Source organism: Ambystoma mexicanum, chromosome 6q (assembly GCF_040938575.1).
Source record: "Ambystoma mexicanum isolate Mex_15411 chromosome 6q, UKY_AmexF1_1, whole genome shotgun sequence".
Lineage (NCBI taxonomy): Eukaryota > Metazoa > Chordata > Amphibia > Caudata > Ambystomatidae > Ambystoma > Ambystoma mexicanum.
In genome coordinates, this window is record NC_090937.1 from 544,350,300 (window position 1) to 544,363,633 (window position 13,334).

Genomic DNA, 13,334 nt, shown 5'->3' on the forward strand with positions numbered 1-13,334 from the left:
GTCCCGCAAGAGGAACAGGGAGCTAATAATGGGCCGTTATTTACATGCACGTTATTAGCTCCCTCCCCATTCCCATTGAGCCGTATGGGGGCTCAAATGGGAATGGGGAATGGTTCCTTCAAGGAGGAATTACAGGGTCCTCCAAAGTTGGAATGACCCGGTTATTCCTCATTGATGGAACCCGGTTTTGGAGCCCGGTATGGAGGCAGCTATGGCGCTAATAGCAGCATGGCTACCTCCATACTCGTAATGAGGCCCTATGTGTCTGTATTTGTAAGGTGGATCGATTATCTGAATTGCAGGTAGTACATCTCTGACATCTTTTTCTCCACCTGTGGTGTCCCCCAGGGATCCAACCTCTCTCCCTGGCTTTTCAACCAGTATCTGGCACTCCTCGCCCACCGCATCGCCACTCTCTGCCCTCACTTCCAGTGCTATGCGGACGATACCCAGCTCATTTTCAGGCTACCCTCGGCCTCCTCCTCTCCTTCCCTCATCTCCCACTGTCTGTCTGCTATCCAGGAATGGTGTGCCGCCAATGACCTCTGCCTTAACGCCAGTAAGACCGAGATTCTACTCATCGGCACACCCACTCCCTCCTTCCCTGCAGCTCTCTGGCCGGCCTCCCTTGGCCCCCTTCCCGCCCCTACCTGCAAGGCTAAAAACCTCGGGGTCATCTTCGACTCCACACTCTCCTTCTCTCCTCATATATCTGACGTCTCTAAGAAGTCACACTACCAGCTGCACCTCCTCAGAGGTATTCTTCCCTTCCTCTCCTTCCCCCAGAAGCTCACTGTCTCCCGAGCCCTGGTTCTCTCAAGGCTGGACTACTGTAACAGCCTCTATCTTAATCTGCCGGCCTCCACTCTCCGCCCTCTGCAACTTATCCAGAACAGAACTGCGAGACTTGTCCTTGGCCTCAAGCCCAGGGACCGTATCTCTCCAGGACTGAAATCTCTTCACTGGCTCCCAGTGGCTGCGAGGATTAAGTTCAAAACCCTCTGCATTGTCCACAAGGCCTTCTGGGGCCTGGGGCCTAAATACCTTCAACTCTCTCTTCCTAAATATCTTCCTTCACGAGCCCTTCGCTCATCCGTCTCCAACTCCCTCATGGTCAGCCGCTTCTCGAAACAACGAGCTGGGGGTAGATCTCTCTCCGCAGCAGGGGCCTCCCTCTGGAACAGCCTTCCTGCCTCCCTGAAACTTGAGGAGAACCATCTCCGGTTCCGGAAGTACCTCAAAACTTTCCTCTTCGCTTCTGCCTTCTCTCTCCCTCTCCCATGCTAAACCTGCTTAACTCCCCACTGAATTCTGCACTAAACCTGCATCTGGGCCACTCTCAGCGACCTCGGTCCAGGGCCCAGCCACTCTCCTCTTGCACTGCCTCCCTGGCTCCCCCTGCACTGTGGGACTGTCACTGTATCCCTACAGCCCCCCTTCCCAGCACTTGCTCTGCACTTACCTCGCACTTGCCTCCAGCTGGCCCTTTTTATTTATTATTTATTATTTTATTTTATTTTATTACGCTACTTACCTTGTATTGCACTTCCCCCCACCTCCTCCCCCTGCACTTTCTCCTTTTCCCCTTACCACTGCACTTGCGCGATCTGAATGACACCTGGCCTAGTAGGATCGTTTGTCTGTCTTCCCCTTGTTTCCCTCCCTCCCTGCCTCGTCGCGCCTTGAAACACTTGTGTATAGGCGCGTTACAAATACCATATCATATCATATCATATATCATACATTATCTGCCATGGTTTGCATTTTGTACAAGTTGCTGAAATGGAATGGATTCACAGTTAGATATGGATACATACATACATACATCCATGAAGCATTATGGATTTGTTCCTGTGCCACATGGCTGCAGAGAGTGCATGTAGGTTTCCCGGAAGATTTCATTTATGGGTATGTTTTTGTTTTCCAGTACTTGTAATAAGTACATTAGAAATTCTTGTGGGTCTTCTTGTGAGTTTATCGTGAATTTAAGCATTCCAGCACAGTAGTCCAATTCTTGTCTTATTCCATGAACACCGTAGGTGTTGTCAGGATTGTTGGTTGCATTTCTATGAAGGACTAACATTTGCAAATAGAAGTGGTCTATATTGTATAAGTAAATGTCAATAATTGGTGGCAATGGATTAGAATATTTATTGCTACATTTGTGTAGCAATTTACAGCAGTTATATTTGATAATTTGAATGGACCTGATAGTTCTGTGTCCAAGTCATTTCTTCGGAGTGTGTGTTGCTTCTTTGAAGAAGTACCTGAGTTACTTTGAGTAGTATATTCTTCTTTGGTTGTAGTAATTGATGAAGTATTAGCTTCTTTTACTCTCTTTGGAGGAATTGCATTGAGATCCTGTATCATTTCTCTTTGACGTAGTTTTCTTTTACAATGTTTTGCTTTTTGTGGAACAGGATAGGTTTTTAGATGGGGGTGTAGAGTGAACATAGTCTATTGTATCCTAGAATGCAAGGAATATCAGCATTTACTTTACTTGTATCAAAGTTCGTTAGAAATAGTCTGTTAAGTGTACTTAAGCGTGATAGTGCTACATAGAACATGCCTTCTTTAAAGACTATGCTCCCGATATCTATCAGTGCTTTATCTAGTGTAAGACCTTGTGATTTGTGAATGGTGACTGCGTATGCTAGAGTTAGAGAAAATTGTTCTCTGCGTACATACATGTCTTTGAAAAGAAGGAAATGGGATGTTGAGCGTCCTATCCTTTTAACTTCTGATAGTTTGTCAAAGAGAATATTGACAAACTGAATATTGTTGTCACGTGGGTATGCTTGAAACACAACAACTGTACCAAGTGTTGGATTAAATAGTCCTTGCTCCACGTCAAGATTACGTTTAAGTATTACTCTACAGTTTAAAGATAATATTAATATTTTCTCCAAACCAGCTGCGTTGGAGATAGAGTTTTCTAAGGTATTTAGTCTTGTTGAGGCTTGTTAACACATGGGTAGTGTCATACCATGTACGTCCAGTGTATCTGTGGAGCACATTTCAATTATTGGTTGCATTTCTTTTTTCAACATTGTTTCATTGAATTTTGAACAGCTTGCAAGAGTTGGCATCAAGGACATTCAATTGAAATTTCTGTGGGCTAATTGTTCCATGACATCAGTAGCACATGGCCATAGAGTGCATACATGTGCCTGGATTTTAATATTGATTATGCTTTTTGAGATAGTACACCAACTCTAATACTTTTTAAAATGTTGGCGTATGTGAGGTCTGCAGACTGGCACATGTTTTCTGTTAATTCTCTTTATTGGAAATGTTGCCAAAAGATTGACATTTTCTATGCTGCCAAGAGTTTTACGGCACAGTTTGTGCCCTAAGGTTTTAAAAATCTGATCATCTTTGACTGGTGTCCGAAGATCTCCGAAAACCATAATGTGTTTTCCTGCAAAGAGCTCTTCTTAGACTGTTTTGAGAACCTCTTGTAATCTGAGGTGAATCAAAGCCAACATTAGGTTGCAGACCATGCTCACCTCATCTCTTAGCATTTTCATTTGTTTGACCACTCCTGTGTAGTTTCATTGCAGCTTCTGTGGAAAGTTTGAAATAGTCTAATTTGTTTTGGTGTTCTACTGGATGGAGTAGTATTCGGTGTAAAGTGACTATGCGTATGTTGTAGGCTGCTAAAGCTTTGGGGGCAGTTACAACAGCTGACAGTTTGTTGTTTATCAATTGTTGGAGGAACTTGCTGATGATTTTGATTATGAATGTTTTGCCTGAACCAGCTTGACCCCTCACGTATAGCAGTATAGGTTTGTAGTCTTGGCAGGTACAGTTTTTATTTTTATGTTGCACATCATGTTCAATTTGTTAAGTTATTTCTTGGAAAATGCTGCACTGCTCATTGTTCAGTTGTGTATTCAGTACAGTGAAGTCTTCTGTAGCTTGTTCATACTTACGAATGGTGTTTTCTACTTCTGTCATGGCTAATTCTGCCTCATTTGTTATTAGTGGCTGTCCAAGTGGTTTTTGGCTTCCTGTTACAGAAGGTTGACTACTGTCAGGAGTGTCCACTTCTAGTTGGGCCTGGAGTTCTTCTTCGTGTTGCTGTTCTTTGTGCAACATTGTTTGATACTGTGTTTAAAGTTTACGTCTGTTATAGTGTTTTTCAATTGCTTTGAAAGCTTGTTCATAGGAGTCATATGTATCCAGTAACTCGTCTTCTTTTCTCCATGGTATAAAAAGTTGTAGCAGGGACATGTAATACAGTTCTTTATGTTGAGGAGTTTTTAATGACAATATGATATGATTAATTAAGCTGAGTTTGGTAAGTTTCACTAAGCTGCCTTCACAATTTACAACTCTGTATCTACCTTTCTTTTCATCTGATTTAATATTATTTATGTATGCAAAGTTTTGGGCTATGTGGTAGAGACACATGGTTTCCAAAGTGGTAATCCTGTTGGGTAGTATGTGTCTAGTAAATTGTTTTTCAAAATGTCTTGTCAGTTGGGATCATTTTTGGCTATTGTTCTATGTCCTCATACAATTTGAGAACTCTTTTTCTAGATTCAGCAGGACCAAGACTTAGGGCCTCATTCCGAGATTGGAGGTAGTCATGGCGCTATTTGTGCCATGACTGCCTCCAATAATGGGTCTGACACCGGTATGGTTCACTGGGGACTTACTGGTATAGTCCGACCTTTGCGGGACCGGTAAATCCCCATTGAAAAAGCCATTCCCAATTCCCATTTGAGCCCCCATAGGGCTCAATGGGAATGGGGAAGGTGCTAAATACGGTACCACAAATTGCGGTACCGATATTAGCTCTGAAGTGCCTTAACGGGTTCCGTCCATAATGCCTGGTCAGACCAGGCGTTAAAGGAGTGACCCGCTAAGGGAACTCGTAGTAGGGCGGTAAGGGATTACCAGCACCGGTCTCCTCACCGGTGCCCGGTATCCCTTACCGCCCTACTCGTAATGAGGCCCATAGTGTCAAAAGTAAATCACCTAAGAACACATATTGCATAAAAAGAAGAGTAGAATCAAAATACATCAATGATTACAATACAATCATTGCCCCTCTATGGAATGCAAAATTAGATGTGCAGTACATTGCAGACATTCCACTGCAGTTGCACGATATGTCACAGGGCCTCATTACACGATAGGCGGTAAACCATGGTGCTATTAGCGCCATGGTTCTTGCCGGTAATTTACCAGTACTGCCTTGGAGGAAAGGGGAATTACCGCCCTATTCCAAGGTTGGGAAGGCAGTAATTCCTCCTTCCTCCATTGCCCTTCCCCATTCCCATTTTTGCCCCATAGGGCATAATGGGAATGGGGAAGGCGCTAATTACGGTACCGCAAATTGTGGTACCATAATTAGCACCCCGGTCCCTTTGCGGGTTTGTTTTTTAACACCTGCTAAAAGCAGGCGTTAATGTACCAACCCGCAAAGGGACCTCGTAGTAAGGCAGTAAGGGTTTACCGGTACCGGTAAAATACCGGTACCGGTAAACCCTTACTGCCTAACGTGTAATGAGGCCCACAGTCTACTTAATCAAAGCAGAGAAAACAGAACTTCAGGACCTCTGGGATGACAAATCTTACAAAACACTACCTGAGAAATTATACAGCTTAGGCATCAAAATGCTCTCTCATATGGAATGTGGCTGCTATGAAGCTGCAGACCGTTTAACCGCTACTGCCTTGTATGGAAAATCTGACAATGTAGTATGGCTAACGGCCTCATTCCGAGATTGGAGGTAGCCATGGGCTATTAGCACCATGGCTGCCTCCAATAATGGGTCTGTGTCCGGTCTGGTTGAATGGGGACTTACTGAGACATTCTGACCTGTGCAGACCCGGTAAATCCCCATTCATCCAACCATTCCCCAATCCCATTTGAGCCCCCATAGGGCTCAATGGGAATGGGGAAGGCACTAATTACGGGCCTGTGAATAGCATGCCCGTAATTAGCGCCCTGGTCCCTTAGTGTGGTCAGACCATATAAGGGACCTCGGAATTGGTCAGCAAGGGTATACCAGCACTGGTCTACTTACCGGTGCCCTGTAACCCTTACCGCCCCACTCAGAATGACCCCCTATGTGTTGTTTGTGAAGGGATTTCACAAGTGACATATTTTTAGATGAACTACAAAACAGTGGCATCACTGTCTTAACCAAATTTAGGAGCATCTTTAATCCATAATAGCATGTGGATGTGTGGTGCTCCTCTGGCTTGGTATTCTTTTCTCCAAAAGAAGTGTTGAACTTCTCCGAGGGGAGGAACAATCTTATTACAAATAAAGTGTAGCATAGCAATGAAGCGATGATGGAAATATCTTGATACATTTACAGAATCTAGAGAGCAGAGTTCTCCTGGTGTTTTTATATCTATGTTTGTTTTGTTTTTGTTATGCGTCGGAAATCATGTAAATCTTCCCATGCATATTCTGCACAACTTAATGTAACAAACCAAGTGAGTGGGCCAAGGTTTCTTATCATACAGCGTACATCTCCGTGATATCAGAACCAGCGTTCTTTTGTACCATGCATGTTTGCTAAAAGATTTGTAATACATGACTGTAAAACCTCATCTTTTTCTTGCACTTTTTGTAATAATTGCGTAGCTGACATATTTTGGAAATGGGTACCTGATCTGTGTGCAACTCTGTAGCATAGAGTTGCTAGTTCACTCAAAGAGAATTTGGAATATATATTCCACGATTTGTCTGGGGTCGTCAGAATACATTCGTAAAGAGCGATATTCTGATGCTGTTACCTGTGTGGGTCTATCATCGTACCATCCTCCTTTTCCAGTAGTAGTTGTTGCAGGGGTTTTGGTAGTTGGAATAATTCCACGTTATTTGTGATAGCACGTGAAGGTGTTTGGTTGGTGTCAAGTTTTGCATTGCAGTAATTGTAAAGTATTAAATGGTCAGTAATTTCATATTTGTTTTCTGCTGTAAGACAGAGAGCTAATTGGAACCACTTGGAATCTTCATTGTCTTCTATTTTGTACGTTATGTCTTCAGTTTTTGTGCTACTTTTATAAAAAGTAATGTGGCAAAACACACACACATAGTTTGGTACTTCAGCGGAGGAACTTTTAAACTTTAGTATTTCTTTTTTGTATATGTTTAATAGAAGGTTGCTATTTGTAAAGTAGTTGCTAGTTTATTGTAAAGCTATTGCATTTTGTAAGTGGCTTTCACTTCCAAAATATTTTCTCTGGATATGCTCTATTTCTTCGAGTAGTTGTTTGGCTGTGCCATGTAGAATATTGTTATTTAAACAGGACTTTTAGCATAGTAGAGTTTATGGACTAGATTTCTTATAGTCCATTTCTTATAGTTTAATGATGTGTTGATATCGTTTTGATATGATGGAAGGTGCTTTTGCAAATAGGTCCTGAAATGCAGGCTAATGAATGTCCTTGTAGTCCTGTGTATTTGCGCACTGGACAGGCATCCATATTTTGTAGTAGTTTCATTTTGAATTTGTCTTTGCTTTTTAGATACTGATTGAGGAACTGGTGTAAAGATTTAAAAGATTTTTTGGCAATGTTACACATTGATGTGCATGGCCAATTGTAGACTGAATGTTTTGGTTAAGTAGAATGGAGAGGTGATACTGGGTTTTCTGGGAATACTTTTGTGAGCAGAGTATCTTGTTCCATAATGGTGTTATTACATTTTTCATACCCTCGTCCACTGCTATGTATATGCTTCTTCATTAAAATATGGTTCTGTGCGCATGATGTGACTCCATTCACCTCTACAGATGTTTAAAAAACTATTTTTGTTGATATTCCGTTTATTGAGAAGTCCTTTTTGTAGTTTAGTAGTTAGTTTTGTTAGTGGTTTCATTCTCTTTTTAAACTAAGATAAATAACTTCCTTTTGAGAAGGATTGCACTGTCTATGAGTGCTTCTAGGATGAATTTTCTATGGTAGGTTTTAAGGGTTGTGCATGATTTCTCTCCTGATTTTATAAGGTTCTGAAGAACTCTGTGGCAGAGCATTTTTTGTAAAATATTTTTTTTGGTATGGTTACTTGCCACTAGATCAAGATTTATTGGTGCAGCCTTAGCAGTAGTGGTAGCTGAAGTCTTGTTAATCACTTTCTGTTTAGTTTTACATTTTGATAGAGGAGGCAAAGTTTCTGTACTGGAAGCTTGTTTTGTTTCTCTTAATGACTGTATTCGTTGTTTTGTTTGAACTTTTTGTACAAAATCTGCTAGTGATGGATGCTTATTTTGGACACTTTTATTTTGATTTTCTCTACTTCTGTGTTGCTTTCTATGGAGTTGCTTTTTGGTAGGCATTCTTTGGGGTCTGTTGGAGAAAAAAAGAACATGTGGGTTGGGCTGTTTTGCAGTGTATGTGTGCTTTGTGCATGAATGTCTGGTTATGATGGTAAGGATGTTTGTGGAGGTGTGTGATTGTGCAATGGGCAGCTACATCAAGTTGGGAAGGCTATTCTTGTATGTGTATTTTACTATACTGGGCTTCAGATGACAATGGGCCTCATTACGACCCAGGCGGTAAGTTACCGCCTGGGCCGTGACTTTACTACCATGGCGTAAACTATGTTTACGCCATGGTGGTTGGCAGACTTACCGCCCTATTCCGACCTTGGCGGGGCGGTAAGTCCCCAATCCCCATTTACCCTTCCCCATTCCCATTTTTGCCCCATAGGGCATAATGGGAGTGGGGAAGGCGTTAATTACGCCACCGTAAATTACGGTGGCGTAATTAACTCCATGGTCCCTTAGCGCCATGGATTTTAACACCTGCTAAAAGCAGGTGTTAAGTCCGCCATGGCACTAAGGGACCTCGTACTCAGGCGGTAAGGGTCGGCGCTGTTTACGCTGCCGTAAACCCCTTACCGCCTGGGTCGTAATGAGGCCCAATATAAAGTATGCAGCTGGTAAGGGGAAGCACTAATACTACATCTAATGGTAGAGAGTTAATACACTTGTTTGTTCTACAATACTAAAATGTTAGTCTGTTTGAGTAACACTTAGAATATTATGTTAGTATTGTACTTACTTTTTTGTATGGAAAGAGTAGTTTTCTTCTAAATTCTTGTTTGTACTTCAGACACTGCTGCTTTTCAGGAGAGTGGTCTTCACTGCAATTGTAAAAGAAAGAAGTTAGTGAATATGTGTGTTTATAGCACTTTTGTTAATGTAGACATTGATTTGTTTGTAGTAGCAGTAATGTTTTCTTATAACTGAGCATAGTATGCACATGCACTTTCCTTTACCTATGTGCATCCTGTATATTTTACTTGGAATATTTTAGTTGAATATGTTTTACAAATGAGTATAATAGTACATGTATAGAACACACTTGTTTTTTAAGGCCATGTTATTGGATGTTAAGAAATAATCATATGCATTTTTTTGCTATTTCTACCTGGTAAATGTACAGAAAAGCATGCAATGTATGCATTTGTGAAGGTGTGGGAAATAAAGCAGAAGGATTTGATATAGAGGCCGTGGTGTTGTTTCAGCTTGTAGCATTTCTAATGCTATTGTTTGTGTGTGTGCAAGAATGAAGATGCATGTACCCATCCTGGCGGTGTGTAATTTTATAACACACTAGACAGCCTTTTTCATAATTATACTGTTATTTCTCTCATCTTTTAATATGAAATAAAGTTTTAGATAGCTGTGTGTGTACACAGAAATTTGGAGAGCAGACAGGTTTGCAAGTGACACTTCATCATAGCAGATGGGAGAAATTACAGTACGTTAATTTTACAGTTTATACAGGGTAAGTGGCAGTTCCTCTGTTTATATGTATGTAGAAGAGCTGTGCATGTACTTTGTAGAACATATTCATACCTGTAGTCTGTGTTCATGCATGTGGATGTGCATGAATCTACAAGTAGAAATCTTGGGGAGTTTTATAGTAGTTGTTGCTGTAGGTCCTTTGCAGTCACAGTTCAATTCTACTGAGAGTGATAAATAGTACATCTAAAGTGCTGATCTGTGATGATGGAGTTAGATGTAGAGTTCTTGGATTTGATTGGTGGATGATTGTGTGACTGCTTAACAGTAGCTAATGAGGAAATGGTGCAGAGAGTGAAGTGGAAAGGGGAGAAGGGCTGCCCCAGTGTTACGTGCTCCGCGGACACCACGGCTGTCTGCGAACAGGACGTGCCGCATCCAGGGTTTCTCAGAAAATCCAGCATGGATAGAGGACTGTAGGGATTAGCCAATCAGATGTTGAGGTTGTGGTTTGTGTTGAAAGAGGCTTTGTGTAGTGAAGATGGCAGAGGTGGAGACATTCAGGGTTTTGAGGGTTGGAGATATGTTTGTGAATGGTTTGGAGCAGTATGCTAAATGCAGGAATCTGGCAAACAATTTTGATGTTAAATGGGTGGAGATGGTGTGGAGCACTGTGCCTGGTTTCAATGTGCAGTGACTTGCACAAGTTTGTGGAGATATGGGCAGGGCGAACAGTCCACAAGTAGTTGTTTTGCACTGTGGTGCTTTGCATTTGGTCTATGTCAGTGCCCCTACTTTGTTATCAGATTGCGAACAATTGGTTCAGGCAGTAATCAACATACTTCCAAATGCCAAGGTTATTTTTTCTGGTTCAGTACCTAGGGCAATATGGGACAATAGTTCTGTTTTTTGTCCTCAGCAAAATATTGCTAGGTGTGCAATCAACCGAGGCATGTTTGCATTTATGCTTAGAGCTGGCATGTTCTTTTGTAATATGAGAGCATTGATTCTGGTAATGTTGTTTATTTGCTGTTTTGGAACATAAGGGTTGCTTTGGAGAAGCTAATGTGAAGAGTTTTGTTGGAAAACAAGAAAAAAACAAAAAAATAAAAAAATAAAACGTGTTTCTGAAGCATCTGAAAAAAAAACATTTTTTTGTGGATAAATTGGTTGGAGGTGCATGCAGATTGCTGTGGAGTGGTTGAACATCTTGGATTCTCTCATGTGGAAGTGCACTGGCATGGAGTGTGTGGATTTGAAGTGGCTGGATTTGGTACCTCTCTGTGCTACACAGCGTCATCCACACATTATTATTATTCATTATGGAAGGAACAGTTTAGGACATGTATCTGGAATCTCTTTGTCATTTGCAATGAAAGAAGGACTTGGAAAAGTCATGGACATGTATCTAAACTCCAGAGTATTTTTTTCCGTATTGCGCAGAGACAAATGTGGCTGCGTTCTTTTTCATTTGGTCCACAAATGGAGAAAGCAAAGCGCAATGTTAACAAGGCTGTTTGTGTTTTTTTGAGAGATGTTGGTGTGTCTTCTTTTCAGAATGAAAACATTCTGTTTTGTAGTACACAATTCTTTGCAGAGATGGAGTGCATCTTACTTATGCCGGCAATCCGATTTTTCTGCAAAATATAAAAAATGCATTGCAACCTTGTTTAGAATTACAGCAATCCATTTAGCAGTAGAAGTTGACCATTTGAAAATTTTGAAACACAAGCAAACACCACAAAAAGGCTCTTTTCAGAGCCACCACTTCCTCCCAGAGAAATGTGCAATGGTTCTAATAGGGCAGTACCCCAAATAGTTGTGCAGATCTATTACAAAGGGATCACCTAAAAGTCAACACAATATGTTTCGCCATGTCAGCCACCCTCAGTAGTCAGAGTATAATGTGCAACCATTTCACCTCCACTTCCTGTTAACCACACCCACACTACCTGATTGGCTAATCCCCACACTGCCATGTTAATCGGGCAAGGTGGTGTAAAGGGCAGATTGTGGCATGTGTGCCTCCAAAGGAGCACGTGGCCCGTGCCCCTGTAAAACTGGAACAGTCCTTCTACCCTTTGCACTATATTCTCTGAAGCTCTACTTCATTAGGTTACTGGTAAATAGGCACACACTCATCCACCAATTGCATTAAAGCCGCCATCATCGAACATTGTCACTGCTGTACAACATTTGAAATGTACCGTTACACATTTACAGTATAAATGTTGTGCCATTCCAAAGCACACCCACTAAAAAAGTTCAATGAAAGTATGCATGATTTCTCCATCCGCATACATCCACATAGCCACCCAGGATGTGGCACATGCCATCCTGAATGTTCCGCGTAATCCACTACCTTTTCGTGATAGCTAAGGTGGGTGGGTGAGGGTTAAACAATTAGAAACTGGGCAAGGGATTCAGTCTTCCAGCGTAAATGTATAAAGTGTTTCAAAAAAGAAATGTACATGCATGCAAGCAATTTATTTTTGTATTTTCTCTTTATATGTGTTTCTGTTTGCCTGTCCTCACATTTTTACAACATTCTGTTCAATGCTTCTTGCACAGTGTGAAAGAAAACGGCATTGCCAATGGTGCTCAAATAAATGCCATTTCTACGGAACAATTACATATTTTGTGACCTCATGATCTCATAGTGGGTGGAGAACATGCCAGCAGTCTGCATGAACTGACATATAATTCTGTTTATAACACACCTTCCGACCACTGTTTGGGGACACATTACACCATCATGGACCCACACTGCTCTTGGTGCTATGGAGCTATGCAGTAACAAATTGCAACAGTTATCATAATGTACAAAAAAGACATTCTATCCTGCATCCCTGTGCACTTTCAATCACATACTATGGTCGTACCCACTACCCTTCACAAAGTATTGTGCCACTGCCAACCTACCCACAATCTGTTTGCAACAGTGGCCTATAACGGCTTAAATGTGCTCCACACCCATTCCTTACATGTCACCACCCTCTAACTCAAGCACATTGAAAAATGCATTACAGCTGTGCGTGTCCTCAAGGCCTATGCTCTTGAATGCAAGGCCTAAGGCCTAGGGCCTTCGGCCCAGCATGCAATAATCTAGGCCTTGAACACATTCACGGCAATGTAATACCACCATAATTGTCTCCATATCAGCAACTGCGATAATACACATAGACACCACTGCCACCAAAACTCCCACCCAACCTGTACACCGAAATGTTGCAACACAGCAACAAATGGCAACAGTTAACATAATGGGCATGTGGGCAGCTACCATTTTGCACAAATGTGCCACACGTAGGTAGGAGCACTTCACCCCAACTCCCCCACACCATACATTACCCAATCACGAACACAGGTCGCACTTACCAGAATGCACAAACATACCACATACTCCACCACCTCTACCCACAGGCATTCACAAAGTGTTGTGTCACTAACCAGAAATGTTCACAACATTCAGCCTACTTCAACAATTCAGCACACAGCATAGGCCTTGAACACACCTACAGCAATGTAATGCCACTGTGCATTTCACCATTTCACCAACTACAACCATCAACATATACACCACTGCCACCAGCAGTCCTACCCAACCTGTGCACC